Raw genomic sequence first — 18,979 nt, 5'->3', positions numbered from 1 at the left:
TGCAAATTTTCATTAACATGCAAATTTTTATTAACATCGAGATCAACATCTTCTGAAAGATTGAAAATTTGGATGATTAAACTTTCACTGGATTCCAGAAAATCAAAACTCAAATTGACTTGCAACTATGACATTTTAAAAGCATCAAATGAGTAAATACTAGAGAATGTATTCACAGTACAAATCCATATACAAAATTTAATTCCACGAATTACATTTCTCCCAAAATCTTGTATGAAAAAAATACCCTTAAGTATTGAAAAGTTTCATGAATACCTCAATCCAATTTTACTAAAATTATGAGCATCCAAAAAAACAAATTAAATTTCAAGTCAAAACATTAAATTTCAGGCTGTTTAATTTCAACAAAGTTCCAAAATAAATAATTTATCTTTAAAACATACTAAAACAATAATGAGTTAAATAAAAAAAATGCATTTCACTGTTAACACACTAAACTATTAACATACAAGTTAGTTAAAATATTTAGTTCTAATATCTATTAGTGTTTCCATTATTCTTTTTATCTTTAATAAAATCAATCTACATTACTAATTAAGGGTGAAGTTAGTGATGTATAACAACTTGCATATTTGTTTTTGAAAACTTTTTTAAGTTTTCCTAATTCTTTGTACATATGAAAAAAAAAGTTTTTCATTCATTTGTAAATTTGAAGGTTACAAATATTGTGTAGTCAACCGTTCTTTATTTTTGTTTTTAATTATTCCTTAACTAAGGGAATCAAAGGTAACTCATATTCAAACAACTCAATTAAATTTTTACAATTGTATGTTACTTAGCTCTTAACTTTTTCTCTCTCTTTATTCACGCTTTCATAACAACCTCCCCTATAAATTCCTTGTGAAGTTCCACATACAAAAGACAACACAGTGAAGTTTCATAGCGAAATAGGAAAGGAAAACTCATAATATTTATCAAGATCAAATGGAAAAGATGAACAACTCGACTCGAGTGCTATTAGTGGTGGTGATGCTATCATTACTTGTAGTAGACTCGTTGGCCTTAGTTCAACCTTCTACGGTAGATGACAATGGCATATCATCAATATGGAGTGATTGGTTAGATGAAGATAGAGCACCTACTCTAGCACCGTGTTTACACATGATGAGGAGTGAAAAATGCCAAGTGGAACTTTATAACTATTACTTCAATATAAGCAAGAAGGAATTGGATCTAAGTTGTTGCGTATATGTCAATTACATGGGCAAGAAATGTGCTGCAGCATTTGAGTTTTGGTTCTCGTTCCCTAGTTTAGAAGCCTTAAAGCCTAATCCAATGAAGGTCTACAACAATTGTTTTAAGAGACTGACTTTTCCAGCACCAACGCCACTTTAAGCCTTACGTTTACCCTATGCTTTTATATTATTTCATCAATAAATGTAAGCTAATAAATGTTTGAGACTAATTTAGCGTCACTTTTGAAGAATCCTCTTTTATTCTTTAGGTAAGATTATTATCATTCGATCTATTTAGGTAAAATTAATTTATAAATGGCTAAATTTAAGATTTATAGAAAATGCAACAACTACAATTGGATAATTAAAAGTATATAAACTAATTTTAGCTTTCGATTATAATTTTCACTACAAATTGGATGTGAGGGGATATGAATACTGGATTTTTTTATTTTCACTGCATACAAGTTGAACGACTCTTGTTGCACTTGAACATAATTAAAAAATTAGAATTATCTAAGTTAAATAAAGTTCATTTGATAACATTCTCGGTAAAACTAAGAACTAGAAATTGAAATATGTTCCGTAATTATTTTTGTTTTCGGTTCTTGAAAAACAAAAATAATAAAAAAAAATTGTTTGATAATTATTTCTTGTGTCTTTGTTTATCATCTTTCTCCTACATATCTTCTTCTTTTTTATTTCTATAATTGGCTACCACCTGGGACCGTTGCTACCACCCAATTATGGCCACTCTAAATGTAATGGTAAGTGGGCAACTCTTGGCCATCGCGACTCACCAGCGACTACTACCATCGTGATGATAAACTTTAACAATTCATTTGTCTCTTTTGTCCTTTAATAAAACTCAATAGAGATCATAATGTATGAATAATTTAGTAGGAAAAAATCTTGTTTACATCTTTATTTTATTTCATTTGTCTTTCTTTAGTTCTTGACCCTGGAACGTATTTAGCAGTTCTTTTTTCCTAATGATTCGTATGTTAAAAAAATTTATTTACTCAAAGATTCATATTTTACTTTTTTTTTTTATCAGAATAAAAGAATTTGCTATTAAGTTAATAAGTTTTTGGCTTCCTAATTAATTTAATTAGTCGTGCCAATGCAAAAACATTATCACTCTATTTTTCAGCGCATTCTCCTACTTTTTTTTCTTGCCCTTTTAATATAGAAAATAGAAAACCAAGTGTAAATTAAATGAATTAATAAAAAAATATAGGAAACAAAAATTAATTATTCCTTAAATTTAAAAGTGTATCCCTTAAATTTAAAAGAGTAGTTAATAAATTAAGAAAAACAATAAACCACACTAAATTATGAATTTAATAGTAAAAGTTAGCTTAAATGTCATGAGACTTGGAGAAATTTGAAATATATATATATAATAATATCTAAACAGCTAAACTCAACAAAACTACGTATAAGAAAAACTTTAACTCTAATAAGAGTAAGGGATTAACAACCTCCAACATTTTAATAACTAAATAAATAACAAATTTTGAAAATTCAATCCAAACAATATTGCAAAATAATTAAGTACCAATTAATTTCAAAATATAAAATAAAATAACGAAATAAAAAGTCATATAATAATTTTAAAAACTAACAATCATATGGAATAACCCAACATTGAATCATAATTAAAAAGGTTTAAACATCCCTCAAATCACAACCAACAAACATAATTTGTAATCCAAACTTTGTTAATAAAGAAACTAACAAGTAATAAAGAGAAAATGTAAGAAATCGAACCAAAAGAATTTTATTTAGGTGATTCAAATAAGAAATCTAGAATTTTCATTTGGGAACGGAGTTTTCATAAGGATTGAAGTAAAAGCAATAAATCTTTTTGGAGTTTATATTTCTTCCTACTATCATTGAACAAATTGTTCATGTTCAATGTCGCATTCAACGTCAATCCACAACTAACTAGTTCAAGAAACTAATTAATCTCAATTTAATAAACAAAAATTGCATCATAATTCAAACTAAACTTATTAAATGAACTTTTATTATCTTCGCGATTTTCATGCGTTTTTTATGTTTGCATTAAAATATGAGGTTTCGAGACATTCAAAAGCAATAAAAGACTCTACACTAGTACAAAAGTGGACTACGACGACAGTTATTTACTGTCGCGAACAGATTTCGCGACAGTTATTTTCAGTCATAGAAGCGAAAGTCATGGAAAGGCCTTCGACGACAGTTTTTGAAAATTGTCGCAATAGGTTGTTTTATGACATGAAATAAATGTCGTTAATCAACATTCAACGACATTCAATAACTGTCATAATTTATTTTATGACATTCAATAACTATCATCATTTCTTTATTAACGACAGTTAAATAATTGTCACGAATTCTATTATCGTGACATGTATTAATTGTCATGAATATGTTTTTCGCGACAGTTTTTTTTTGTAAAAATGTCATTGTTTAGTTATTGACGACATTTTTTTCCAGTCAACGATTGTGCAATCGTGACAGTTTTTCGATAACATTAAATGTCATTGTTTTGCCATTGACGACATTTTTTTCCAGTCAAATATAATGCAATCGTGACAGTTTTTTTTTTAAAAAAATTGTCATTGTTTATCTTATGACGACATGTTATTCCTGTCACATATAGAGCAATCGTGACAATTTATTTTGTTAAATAACTGTCATCGTTCTCCAATTTACAACAACTAACTAACTATCACATTTCTCAATTTCCTATAGTTTTATTCTGTTCTCCATGCAGCTCCACCATTACACGAACCATTAGAATGACAATAATGTAGCTGAGAATGACAAATTTGAAATTATACAAGTTTCACACAAATGTACAAGAAAATAGCCAACACTTTAATATATATACACTATAATACGATTGATAATATTTGTACATCTTAATACAAGTTTCAGTAATCCACATGTACGAAATACTAACCCTTAATCAAAAAATATCTTAAATAGCATTCGAATATATTTGACTGGACCAACTGAGAATGTTCGTTTTCTGGAAATGATATTTGAAACAAAACTCATGAACTTGTCGACTCCAGTTGAACCTACAAAGAATCCATAACACATACGTACAGTCAATGAATAACTAAATCAACGTCTCAACAAAATACATAACACAAACAAGAACTTCAACACTTGATTCCATGAAATGAAAAGAGAAGACCATGAGGACTATATTAGGCAAACACAGCAAAACAAAAACATACTGCTACTCTTTCTCTCTAGAATACACATACCAAAAACATACCCAGCTCACTCTTTCTCTCTAGAATACACATACCAAAAACATACCCAGCTCACTCTCCCATTCTCTATTCATTTTACTACCCCACTCATGGTGGTCCCTCTTCAAATCTGATAATGAAAATGAAGTTCCTAAGAAGAGGAGAAAGAGATCAAGGAGAAGAAGAACGTCCAACCAAATGGCCACTGCAAATTGAACAACTTCTTGGGTTGTTCCTAGTCCTTAGAACAAAACAGCCTACGACAATACATGTACGACAATTTGTAATCCTTAGAGTTAAACAGTTTGTATTATGCAATCATCGCCAATAAAGATGAACTATGAATATCTTCCCCACATATCATCAGCTGTAGTCAGAATTTACAATCAATTGACTAAATAGCTCTAAAATAGAATAGTATTACAAAGTAAGCAAATAAAATAACATACCAAATGAACATGAGACTATAAATGTTACCTTATAGGAAAATTTTCATAGCATTGGAGTGTCGATTTCTTGTCTTTAGATACTCCATAAAGAGTAAGCACAATGGCTAAATTCTCAATTGGAGATACCAAAACTAAAGTCTATCCCCTTAAGGTAAAGTCATTCTCATTAGTAGACATAACCAAATACAATCAACCAACTTCAGAAGTAACCATTTGATTTCTTGTCAATAAACTAAGGTTTTCAACTATTAGGAAATCAGATACTTAGATTTAAAATAATTTACATACATACCAAAACTAATGGACGTCCACTTCTAATATGAACCTTTATTTATCCTTGAACACTTCTGTGAGGAGCAACAGTTACTGTGTAAGAATAAGATAGCTTAGTCCATGAGAGAAAAACCGGAGTTAAATTTCTCTTCTAACTTTCAAGCATCTAAGGAAAAATTTAGCTAACTTGCATTCATCTCCATAGAGCACTATGATATAAGATAATTCTATTGACACATAATTTAATGAGTCATCTCATGAGGATAAAGAACATTAACATAAAAGGAAAAAATAAAAAGTAAATCAATTGTTAAAGTAATACATACTTCGAAAGAGTGGTTGATCAGATGAGCAATGCTTCCAGCCCTTGTAGCATCAATTATTCGTTCATCATCAATTCCAAACATGTAAGTGCCAGCACCGTAAAATAACTGGAACACATTAACTTTTCTCGGTCCAATTCCATTACAGTGGAAGAGGAAAATCCAAAATCTACTAGAGGATGCACAGAGGAATGCTTCTAAATTTACCAAATTCAGTAAACTCACAATTCACTTCTGTCCAGAGAACCATTTTATTTAAGCAACCGAACGTTTATTGAAAAAATAAAAGAACCAAGGGCAAACAAAACTCTATTCATAACAGAAATACCAAAACCAAATTGCAATAATAATAATAAAAAGACATACAACAGAAATACCAAAACCAAATTGCAATAAGAAAAACAAAAAAAAGACGTAATACTCATAAAAAGGAGTCAATGACTAATCACATAAAACAATCTAATAAAAAAGAACAAGATCATTATCACAATTACAAAAAGTCCTAGTGATCAATGCCCAAACTGAATAATTAAACCTCTTGATGCAGCAGGTTGGAGTACCATGCCAAATCCATTCTGGAACAAGAGAAATCTCATTCCTTAGAGATGAGAAAAAGCTCTCCAAGAACAACGTTCTATATTGGAAAGATATTCAAGAGGTTCAAATACACTCTAAATTGGCTATCTATAGCCTTACAGGAAAATAAGACAATTAACCAATTAACTAAAATATACTAATTATCCTTATCACCTCTCTAGCTTACTTTTTGCATTATGTTCCTATGTCTTTTTTTTGTGCTATGTTGCTCTTTTTCACTTCTTTGAACATTGGTCTTTTTTTTCATTCTCTTAATGTAAAGTCCCGTCTCTTTTTTTTTTTTCCAAAAAAACTCTCTAACTCCCTAGCCTCCCCTCTAAATTTCTCCACATAATAGCGAAGAAGTTTGCTTGCCACAACCTAGCCAAGTCTTTCCCTTTCCTTCAATCTAAAAGAGAAGCTCAACAAATAGGAAGACTATCAACTAGATCATTGTAAAGTTAACTATGATCAAACGTATTGTAGATGTTCAGTATATGGTTCCGACAACCCTTAAGGAGATAAATCCTCAAAGCGATTCTTGGTGTTAAACTAAATTTTTTTAAAGAATTTTTTCGGGAATGAATGGAATCAATAAGTGAACTGGTATTATCTTTAATAAATCCAAAGTAAACCAAACTTGCAAAAAATGTGACTTTTGAGAAAATAAATATACATCAACTATCTTCAATCACTTAAGAGCTCTAAAAATGAACGTAATTCCGCAACTTGATTCTATCTTTTCACTCATGAAACGCGAAAGTACTATAACAACCTTGTAAACTCAGGTATAAGGATGTGTAATATATGAATGGCATTCTTTCAAAGGAATAAAAAAGCCCATATGAATATATCTTGGATGAAATCATTTTTCAAGATGCAGTCTTTTGACGTCCATTAAAGAGATACTTACCTTGGAGAATATATCACGGTTGCGCAAGTTGGATGTAGAGAATGAAAGATGCCATTAGAAGAGGAGAAAAAATAGGAAGAAGAAACGAATTAGATGGCTATAAGTTACATGAAGTTAAGAATAAGCAACGAAGGAGGAAGCAACCATGGCTACATCTACAACAAATCCAACATGTATACTCCAGAAGATAATACAACCCCATTGGAAACAGCAACATAGAATAGAGAGGGTTGTCGAAAACAAAATTGGAAGAGGGCGACGGTGGCTGCTGAAAATCCGTCACCTGGAGGTGGGCGCTACACACTGGCATTCAATGACTAAAATCAAAATCCCTTACACACCCCTTCCCCTAAAGAAAAAATCAAAGTTCAAGGACCCTATTAAAACGATTTTGAAGTTCAACGTCCTTTTAAAGACACAAAACAGAATTCAAAACCATAATTAAACAATATATAGAGTTATCAAATTCCCTTTCACACACTACCATTACTAAGAAAAAACAACAAACAAGAAACAGGCCAATCCTTATTAACCCAATCATACTTTAGCGTAATCGTACACCCAATCTAAACGAGAATCACAAGTTCATATCTATATCTCATACCAACACAATCTACAATCTTTGTCCTGTCAACATACACACACTTATATATATCTTCCATGACATTCACGATATACATTCGACGTTATGTCTACTTCAATTCACATGCATTCATATATATTTTCAGTCAAACCACAGTATACATTCAACACACATACAGTTCACAATCACAATTGAGTCCAGTAGAAAATCCCTTACCTCGATTTCTATGCAAATTCTTCAATCGACTAAATCCAATGAATCAAATCCGAAATATTGGCGAACTGAACCCTCAACAATTCACAATTTGGTTGTGAATTTAAGGGAGCCCAAGGTTACTCCCAACACTCAACGCACGACTGTCGAACTCGCAGCAAAATCCTAAGTGTGGGTCGGTCAGCGGTCGGCTAAAGAAGACGTGGCCGGAGAATCGCGCGCAGTGCAGCGGTTGGAACGAAGGTTGCGCGGCTGGCTTCACGGCGGTTGTGAGCGGCGAACGTGGCGGTTACTGGTTCACACGGCGGCTCGGGCTTCGACGAAGACAGAACCGGCGATGGAGACGGCAGATCGGCGCGCGGACGACTGCTGCAAGGTTGCTTCGCGAACCGGAGATGGAGACGGCAGATCGCGGGCTACGGCTGGGCTGCGGCGGAAGAAAACGGAAGAGAAAGACGGCTGGCTGCGGCTGGGCTGCGGCGGGAAGGAAACGGAAGGGAAGGGAGAAGGAGACGGTGGAGTCGTCGCGGCGTACGGGAGGAAGGAGAAGAGGCGCGGCGGTTGCGGCTGGGGAGAAGGGGAAGGACGCACGGGGAGGAAGAAGGAAATAGGGAAAAGAAAGAAAAAGGAAAAAGAAAAAAAAGGAAAAAGAAAAAAATTTTAACCCTAACATTCTATGACAGTTAATAACTGTCGCGAAAAGTGTTTTCCGAAAAATTCCGTCTTTTCCCGCCAAAAACGCGAAATTTTATATTTCGTGACAGTTTTTTTTTCATTCCATTCATTTTTTGAGATATATAACTGTCATTGTAGAGTAGTTTTCTTCTAGTGCTATCTTAATAATGGTTAATTAATTGAATTCAAATTAGATAATTTAGAAAAAGATTGAAAGTAAAGACACGTTTAAAATAAAATCAAGAATTTTCAATTAATGTTGTTTAAAAAAAAACCATGAATCAGGAATTTTCAATTAATGTTGTTTAAAGAAAAACCATGATTAGAGCCATTAGAGATCAAAGAAAGTTACGTGCTCTCAAGATTGATGAAGTGAACTTATACAAAAACAAGATTAGAATTCAGTCTTTAATTGAAATTCAATTCATTTAAAACATAATTCTCAAAAAGGGTTAACTAAAAATTCATTTCCAAGACATTAACGTACCTTTAAATCTTCATTGACCTTGGAGTAGCTTCAAGAACAAATTGGAACACAAAAGTCATCTTCAAAGAATTGGAAGAGAGAATCGATGAATTTGGGAGAGAAATTTACAAAATGAAACACCCTAACTAATGTCAATTTGTAACATTGTGGCACTGTGGCTAGACATTGTGATGCTTCATATAGACACGAGACACTTCGCTTTGCATTGTGGTGTTGTTGAGTTTAAGAGTTCTCAGGTCTAAACGTGGCATGACGCCACTAATCTTCGTTTGACCTATTTTCAGCAGTTTTAGCTTGGACTTGAGTTGCTTTTCTTTCGTTGGACTCCTTAGCATCTCTAGATCAATATTTTGTAGAAAATAATAGAATTAATCATAAGTATGACTCTAGCTTGGGACCTGAGTATATATTGGTATTTAAAAATGTTTATTATAGATAAAATCTATGAAAAAATACATTGTTATAATGTATAGCTTTTATTTAAAAGTATGACCAACATTTATATTTGTTAGAAAAAATGCTATCATGAACAATCAATAACTTTTTATGTTTGCTACAAAAAGTTTTTCATGGCTTTAACAAAGCACGGTCATACATTATCTAAATAAAAATTGTTTTTATAACCTTTCTAAAACTCTATCGAAAGGCATACTTTTTTTTAAACTTTTATAAAATGTTATTATAAATTCAAACTTTTAATCCTGAGTTGTCATGACTTTTGGTAAAATGCTATAAAATATCTATGATAGCATCTTTTATGAGCTATCGTAGATTGTTTTTCCTATAGTATAACTCCTGAGGACAACACTAACTTGAACTTGCTTAGACAAACTGAACGACTAACAGTGATATAAGCTCAGCTCTAAGATCACGATCATTATCAAGGAAATGAAAACATTTTGAAAGAATAGCTTTCTCTAGTGTCCAAATTTTGAAAGAATAACGTTAGAAAAACAATTTTCTTTTTCGAAACGGTCTAAATTTACAAAACAAAACTTCAAATGGTTAAGTGTCAATTGCCCGGTGAGATTCTCAATATTTCCAAAATTTTAGTCAACTTTCTCCCTCTCCTAATTTTCGTTTCAAATTTCATCTCTATACAAGAAAAATAGAATAATTATAATGGATAGAAATTTTGGAGATAATAATTAAGTATATAACAATATTTTAAAAAATTTATAATTATAATAAAGTTTATTAGGGATAGACTTCTATCGTCCAATATTTATAATATGGTCTATGAGTGTGGTAGACCTTTATCAATAATAAACTTGGGCAGATTTTACTATATTTATAATTTTTTAAAATCTTACATTAATACTTTGAATTTTTGCATTTAATTTTTATATTTGCAATTGTCAATAAAAAAATTAGGTAACATATGGTATAAAATTGGAATGGTTACGTAATATTTGGAAATTTTTAGAATCTCGATGTTAATATTGCCTAGATTTCATCGAGAAAGTAAAAAAAAAATTGATAACCTTAAAAAAATTAAATTTTTGTGTAAATTTGAATGGTCGATCTCAACCAAGATGTACCAAGAAAAGCTAGTTTAATAGGTTTTCAAAAAAACATAAATAGAATTTTCTTTTAACAACTTTCTAAATATATTTTTTTATAAAAGATAGTTGTAAATATAGCTATTAGATTTAAAATAATTAAGTATATAATAATATTTTAAAAAATAATAAATATAGTCAAACCTATCAAAGTTGATCAATGATAGGAGTTTATTAACGTTAAAGCATGTAACAAATATTGGTCTTCCACTCGTGAATGATATTAAATCTAAATTTTAAAAATATTGGTATATGATTTTAGTAAAGATGGGAGGCGAAGAAAAAGAAAGGGTGGGCATGGATGGGAATATTGTTGGGCCAAGCCCATTGTAATTGGACTAAGTTTGGGGTCCGGCCTTTATCCACATTGTTGAAGCGGGATGAAGAAGATAAGGTAGGTATTGAAACTGATAGCAGAAGGCGCTGGGAGTGTGAGTTGAATCGTAATCCAGTTTGTGTTCGTAATGTGCTGATCCTGAATTTGAAACAGACGAGATTATGGCGCAAACTTCAGCAATCCCACTTGCTCATTCACTCTCCCTCATCTCCAATTCTCGGAACTTCAATCCTCTTTCTAACACTCTCTCCTTCCCCATTTCAAACCCTCAGGTAATTCTTTCTCTTCAATTTTACCCTCTTCTTCCTTTCAGTTTCTTCTGTTCTACAATTTCCATTTTCTTCTGCATTTTTTAGGATGTGCAGGGGCTTTACCCACTCCAAGCTTGTTTTTGTCTTCTCTTTATTCTTGCTCCCTCTCCCTCCCTTTGCATCTCTACTACTATCTATTGCAGCTTCATTTCTTTGAAACTATTCTTACACAACATACTTTACTCTCTGCACTTTTTTCTGTATTACACCACTACGCTTTATCTCTATTTGGAATTAATTTATCTCTATCTTTGTTGAACAATGTGATGAAACAAAACTTCTGCATTTCCTTTCCCTCAATTCCATTCTTAATATTTATCCCACTCACTTTCTGTTTCTCTCGCTCCGTCTGTGCATGATTGACTTTAAGGATTAAGCATTTATATAATTGGACTCAAAGAAGAGATTCAGTGGATTAGTGACTGCACCTTAATGGATTACAATTTGATGCTTGTTTCGTTAGCTTAGGAGTTTTTGTTTTGATTGATATTCGATAAACAAGGGTTCCATCTCAATACGAATCGGTAAGGAGAGAAATAACTCACCTTATCTTAGAACTGTGAGAGGTTACATAGTTTTTTGAAAGTGGGATTTTTGAAATTCCCCGTAAGATGGTATCTCTTTTAATATCTCTTTTGAGTTCACATTCTTGATCAAATCACAATTAATTTGATATTCAATCTCAAAACCAATCAACAACCAAAGGATTAACTCACTCATCTACTCGTGGGACCTTCTACAAATTTCAAGGCCACAAGTACCAAAGAATGATGGGTTGATGCATGTAACTTTAGAATAACCTACCAGTTGAAGCTATTTGGTGTGATTGGCGGTTTAACAGTATTCATGTTCTTCTTGAATGGTCCGTCATTTTTCTTTCTTCAGGTTCGTGGTCTTCAAATCAAGTGTGTACGTGTTGGAGGAGTTGAGATACCGAACAACAAGCGAGTTCAATACTCCCTTCAATATGTACACGGTATCGGTCGCAACAATGCTAAGAAAATACTGTTTGATCTAAACGTGTGAGAATAAGATAACCAAGGACTTATCTGAGGAAGAACTAATATCTATCAGAGATGAGGTTTCCAAGTACATGATTGAAGGAGATCTGGTCTCTCACTCTCTTTCTCTACTTGTGTGATTTTGTTAAAATTACAAAAGTCGGTTCTCTCTTTACTTACAAATGCGATTGTTTGTTTTGCAGAAGGCGTTTCAATGCACTTGCCATAAGGAGAATTGAAAGAAATTCAGTGTTATCGAGGGATTCGACACATTCAGGGGTTGCCTTGCAGAGGGCAGCGAACGAAAAACAATTGCAGAACCTTGAAGGGTAAGAAGATTGCTATTGCAGGAAAGAAGAAGGCTCCTCGTTTGATGTCCGAGTAAATCTCTTTTAAAAATCTTTGAGATGTATTGTTTTTTAACTCTTGAAATTGCATCTAATTTCCTCATGGGAATATAGTTTCTTGCAAACACTCTGTTATGTTATTGCTGTGCCATATTCTACTTCACAGATGTGCTCACCTTCTTTGACAAATGCTCAATGTTCCATATATGAGTGGTGTTATCTTTAACTGATCCATTTTAGTTATGTACGCAACTTACCAAATTATTAAGTATGGATACAAAGATTTATACAGATATGTTTACAAAATCTCTCTTTAAACCGAACTTTTATGATTGTTATTAGAAAAACACTGTCGTAACTGCACGCTGGTCTCAAGTAAGGCGAATAAATATCATCCGCAAATTTCTAGATACTAATTTACCATACTTGGTTCAAATACTCATTTTGCCACCATATCTTTGCTTTTTCTTGTACTAATAGGTTAGAAGTTCAAATCTTTTGACTTTACTTGTTATTAAATTAAAATAATAATAATAATAAGTCTTGCATTTAGGATTTAAGAAATAGTTTTTAATGGTTTTGTGCTTGAATGGTTAGTTAATCCAATGAAAAGATGGTATGGTGACCAAATTCCTTTACTAGACTTAGTTGGCATGTAATTGGTTTCGATCTTTACAAGAAGTTTGAGTTTAGTTTCCATTTGGTCTCTAAGATTCAAAAATGAAATTTTAGTCTCAAGTTGAAAAGATTCTTCTAAATATCATTGAGTTAACTTGACGGTTAGATGACTAATGAAAAAGTAGAAAAAGTGGCACGTTGAATTGACAATTTAAATGAGGTGAATTTACTTAATAATTCATTATTATTATTTGTAATGAGATTGCTGTTTTTTGGTTCTTTTATTGTCTACCTCTTTTAACACTTAGTTTTAAACAACTTTAGCTTGGGTGATAAGTACAAAAGATAAGATACAACGTAGATAAAAGAATAACTTACATTCTTTAGTGTGACTCAACACTATACATAGATTTTTCAAAGTATAATTAAATTCATTTTCTTACTTCACATAAATGAAACAAAGTATGATCTTCACATCCTTCTTCTTCTTGGCATTCAACACATGTTTCTTCCTTGGCCAGCTACCTTATCACATTGTTTACCTTAACACGATAGAGCTTAAACTCAAACATTTCTCTTCGCATCGCTAACTCTTCTCTCATCCTTCCTTGCTAGATGCCCCATATCTAAAACAACTTCCCAACAAGGTTTTGGCCTCTGTCACAAAACTCCCTTTTTTTGAATCAAGGGCTCGCCACTAGAATACAAATACGTGCATTGTACTTAAACAAAATTATTGAACAAAATTATTCTAAACGATTGCAAATAATCTATTACCGTATATAAAAGTGGCTGTAGGTAGACTTTTTTTCTCTCCATTTTGCCATTTTTAAAACTTATTTACTTATTACAACTTTGGTTTTATTGTAATTGCCATTTCATTTTTAATTTTATTGTATTTACGATTAAATAGTGCAATCTCTTCCATTATTTAAGAAAAACTAATTATTAATTATTTAATAATAAAAAAAATAAGTAGAAAGGTTAGAAAATGAAATACATTAAGTTTTTTTATTTGAATTTCTCAATATTGATTAAATAATTAATGATTTTACATTTAATTATATTAATAACGAAATTTTAAGAGTTATGCACATTTAAATTAATAAAAATAATATTTAAAATGGGTGGTATAAAGTTAATAAAAAGAGAAAATAAAAGGTAGAAAGGTTAGAGGATGAAATACTAGAATGTAGAAAGTTTTTTTTTTAAAAAAAATTCAATTTATAAATAATTAATAATTTTACATTTAATTATATTTAGTAACGGAATTTCAAAGAGTTGTGCAATCTCTCCAACTCCTAACTATATAAAGGATTATCGTCTACTATTTTTTTCCAATCTTAATTCATTTTTCTTAATTTGTTTGTTGTTTATCTTAATTTCTTTGTTGTGTATTTTTTTTCTCAATTAATTCTCTAAAAAAAATTCAACAATGGAGAGCAATATTTTGTATTAAAAAAGACGTATATATGCTTTCACAAATGTTGTCAAACTAAGGTATCAATCATTTTGGCTTCTATTTTATATAATGCTCTTACACCAATAATAGAATGTTTTGTAATCTTTCAAGTCTAACATTTTTAATACAAATTCTGGCTAAGTCAATATTTCTTTTTATATAAAAACAATTTTTTTTAATTTGTTTTTTTTTTCTTTCTCAACTCACCGTCTAAATATTTCTTTGTTTGTATGTAGAGTAATGAAGAAGGGTTTAGGATCAAGGAGTGATTGATTATGACAAATTACAATTTGAATACAAATTCATATTATGCTATTTATACAAACTTTACTATTTTTATATACTAAAATAAAATGACAAATTTCACGTGCAATGCACATGTTACTAATTAGTATAATTTAAAAAATGTTCACGCTTGTAATAAATTTATAGAACAAATCATATTAAAATCCTTATCATGCAATAATAGTAAGCGTCATCAGTTGTGATGAAGCGTCTCGTAACCGATGAGTAGCAAGGAAAATAGTTTATCTGATATTGTCGGCTCGTGCTATTGCTTTTGCACATAAATTATTTCGCAAATGCCACATTGCTATATGTTCCGCATGAATCCTATGTCAATCTTGATTGTGTTTGCCTCTTAAATCAATTTGCTACAAGGTCAAGTTTGTAAAGCTAAAATCTGGTGGCATTTGCAGCATACTTAACTGTCGCAAAACACGATCTGGCTTATGCTTCTTAATTATATGAAAGCAAGTCATAAGACCCACACAAGTCTACACTACTTGACCATTATGACATCGATCAGGAAACAATACCATAATGTCAGGTGTGTATGGTGTCCAATTAATCTGTTAAAAACATTTAAAAGTAGGCAACAAAAAACATACCTAGACAACATTCGTATAATATTTTACTACCTGAGAGTATATCAGTTGATTAAATATCATTCGGTAGGTCAACAACATATTTGTTGACTATTTTGATGAAGATAGAACATCGCTCTATCTAATGTGTAAAAGAAATTAATAATAAGTTATTGATAGTGCAAATTTTATTAAAAAATAATATATACATAAAAAGAATACTTGAAACTCAAAGGTCGACCAACTAGGGCATGTAGTGTTACTTGTGGTGCCAGCAATCATTAAAGACTGTGGTGCAAGTATGGGCAAATTTTGTTCATATGCCCATACTTGCAGCAACATCAATGGGCCAGCAATCATTAAAGACTGTGTATTATTGGCTCGACACTATTCCTTATACAACCATGTGAGGTATGCAGCGCCCCAAGCATACGTACTAGTCTGATCGAAAATCGTTTAAAAACAGAAAAAACATAAAAATAGACCAGGGTGTTTGATTTGTCAGCAAACAAAAAGTCTCCAATCAACTGCATAGTGTATGCACAAGTGTATCTCTAAACGCTCACAACATCAACATCTAGTGGCAATTCCATGAATTATTCTGCCAACCATGGAAGACTCAACCGTTGAACCTTTCATGTCGGTGGTAAAACAAGAAATCTTGGCAGACTTGATTCTAGTTATAGGTCAACAATCCTACAACAGGCTCACCATCCACGGGAACCCCAACTGAATCGCAACACCCTGTAACGTGATCGTGCATTCCCCATAAGACATATGAAAGGTGTGAGTCTTAGGTCTTCAACGCTCGACCGATTAAGTGTTAATCCAACTGCATGAATCCTATATGGGAAACCCCAAGCAATCCAGCAGTTTCTAAGTATGACACAATCTGCTAACTGGAGGGGATCGAACACTGTGATGCTGTCTCTCTCCTCCGACAACTTAAAACAACTGTGAATGAGGTATCTCATATAGACTGTAAGCGATGAGTAGATATAGCGGTGTAGGATCAACCAGATCGAGTTCAATTGTGCAAATAAAAAAAATTGTTAATAACATAGATATATTGCAGTAATAGCCTACATAAAAGTAATGAGTTAAAAATATTATATGTCGAATTTATGAAACAAAATTTGAAAAAACATATAATTACAATTACACAATACAACAGTATGAAGTTAGCTTTCAAATTTACATATCAATCCACTAAAACTAAATTATACATCAAACCCTAAAATATACATCAAATAGTTATATAAAAGTAGTATCCAAATTTAGTGCATAAATTCCACCTTTAATTAAATCTACATATTCAAAAACTTGTTTTAATAGAATATATAAATCACAAGATACGGGTGAGAGTGAATCATTATAGGTTTGTCGAGGGGAAGGATTCATTTACATGTGGATTTATATGATTTATAAAACAAGGCGTTGGAAGACGCATTTGAGAAAGAAAAATGAATTTGTGCTTGACTATTATTCCTAAAAAGGTTTTCTAAAATCTTAACTCACTAAGTATTTAACTTACGTGTTTAAGTTCTTCTTTCCCAAGTAAACAAGCTTTGAAACCAAGTATGGAAAGTAAGATGGGTTATAACTCGAAAAAGTTGATCAAGTTATATATCCGTCGTAGGATGATTTAAAGTTATTATGTTTTCGAGAGGGTTGCATCATAGTTTTGTGTGTGGGATGAGTCTTGTTTTTTAAATGGATTGCTAGGTGATCAAGGAGAATGATAAGAAAGAGATTTTTATACTCCTAAACAACTTGACGTGAAATGTCACACCCTGCCCAGTTTGCAGCTCTATGCGATGGAATGGAGACGTGACCGCCTAGACAGTCTACGCGATATTCTCCACAAAGTAACACGTCGATTGCCTAGTAAATAAAATTAAAATATAATTGGAAAGAAATTAATATGGAATTTTGGACTTAAATGGATTGCAATAACTTTATTGATATTTCAAATGCAAAATACTTCTAGTAATGCTTACAATATTCAGTACAAAATCATTACACATGACTCCAACATTACTGGGACTTTCTTCGCCTAGCTACTATATGTTATGTTATTAGACAGTGGCAACTACCAAAATGATGTGATCAAGGAGGCGCAATAGGCGATCAAGGTTGCAAGTTCAACACAAAATGTCCTTTACTACCTGGGGAAGGGGGTTAAAACAAAATATTTGAAATGTTAGACTATATCGTGTAGTGAGTGGAATCTTTCCTCAAATGCCTTAAATAAATCAAGTTTGCCTTATCACACAAAATTGTTGTGAAAACAGGCGTTACATCAAACATAAATCAACTATTACATTTTAGATTTAACACTTTCAAAATGCAAAGAGTTTTTTTTTTTTTCAACATCTCGATTTATCGACTCATAAATCTCAAGGATCACATCGTTTTTTAGTCATCATAATCCATTTCGCACGTATGCCTTTTGCATTACATATCCATCTTGCACAATCATTTTGCATATTCTATCAAGTCTTTGTACTCTTTCCTCAACTTAAGCATTTACCACACTCTTTTGCCATGTTGTAGTTATGTAGAATACTCTCGATGCATAAAGCAATTCCATCAAATCCACTATGCATATCGTGCCTTCCAATGTCAACTCACATAGCAAGTATAGAGCATCTCATACTAGTTCACAAAGCAAGTATGAGGCATCTCATACCAGATCACATAACAAGTATGAGACATCCTATTCAAAATCACACAACATGAATAAGGCATTATATTTCATATCATACAACAAAAATAGAGTATCTTATTCCAAATCAAACAACAAGGATAAGGCATTAAATCACATAGAGTACAAACATAATTTTATTTCATGAAACATTAGTCTTTCATTTTTTTTCCTCATAACACCAACATTATCAATGACACATGGCATGTGTTTTAACATAACTGGCTCATAAGGCTTAGAGGATTCGTATTCAAAACATTTCTTTCGTTTAAAAGTTCATCCATAAGATACTTTCTTATATAGTTCATCGCTTCTTCCAATTTCACGATAAATCCATTTCATTCATAAGTCTCATGTGTTTTTGTGAATTGAAAACCATAAGGAAATCCATATAATCATAGTCTCAATAGAAATAGATTTAAGAATTCAAACACATTTTAGATATCCTTTTTTATTTGGAAACATTTGTAAGGGGAGAACAACTCACAGTCATAGTTGACTGGCTCTTTCACCTAGCTTTCTCGGTCAAGAGTGCCCTTCCTCTTCTTGGAATCTTTGTCACAAATGAGTTAGTTCTACTTCTTGAGCTCTTGGGTACTCTTCCAGCCCTCTCTTAAACAAGCTCCAGGCAAAAAGTAAATTTTAATCTAGCCTGAATTCCTCTATTTATAGGTCTCTTTGGTGAATTTTCCAATGACAGAATGATTTTGCTAGCGGCGAGGAGTGGCTCAATCTTAAAAAACCACACATCTCTGCCACCCTTATCCTAAATTTAGATTAGACTTCAAAGTCCAATCAATTGCCTGCCTACTGACATCAGGATCCG

General features: G+C 31.9%; 1 long non-coding RNA gene and 1 pseudogene across 2 annotated transcripts; one reads left to right on the top strand and one right to left on the bottom strand.

The window, feature by feature from the left end:
* Positions 1-4,470: 4,470 nt before the first annotated feature.
* Positions 4,471-8,016, bottom strand: LOC116403865. 2 transcript variants are annotated; one of them, XR_004216774.1, is made up of 4 exons: positions 7,784-8,016; positions 5,499-7,333; positions 4,928-5,265; positions 4,472-4,817 (listed from the first exon to the last, which is right to left on the bottom strand). It is a non-coding gene; the product is annotated as an uncharacterized LOC116403865 (long non-coding RNA). The 2 variants fall into 2 exon arrangements; XR_004216773.1 differs by lacking the exon at positions 7,784-8,016 and having other exon boundaries at positions 4,471-4,817; positions 5,499-7,770.
* A 2,861-nt stretch (positions 8,017-10,877) lies between these two features.
* LOC116403864 lies at positions 10,878-12,317 on the top strand (annotated as a pseudogene).
* The last annotated feature ends 6,662 nt before the right edge of the window (positions 12,318-18,979 follow it).

Source organism: Cucumis sativus, chromosome 5, assembly GCF_000004075.3.
Source record: "Cucumis sativus cultivar 9930 chromosome 5, Cucumber_9930_V3, whole genome shotgun sequence".
In the NCBI taxonomy this organism is placed as follows: domain Eukaryota; kingdom Viridiplantae; phylum Streptophyta; class Magnoliopsida; order Cucurbitales; family Cucurbitaceae; genus Cucumis; species Cucumis sativus.
This window is presented reverse-complemented; position numbering and strand designations above follow the sequence as displayed.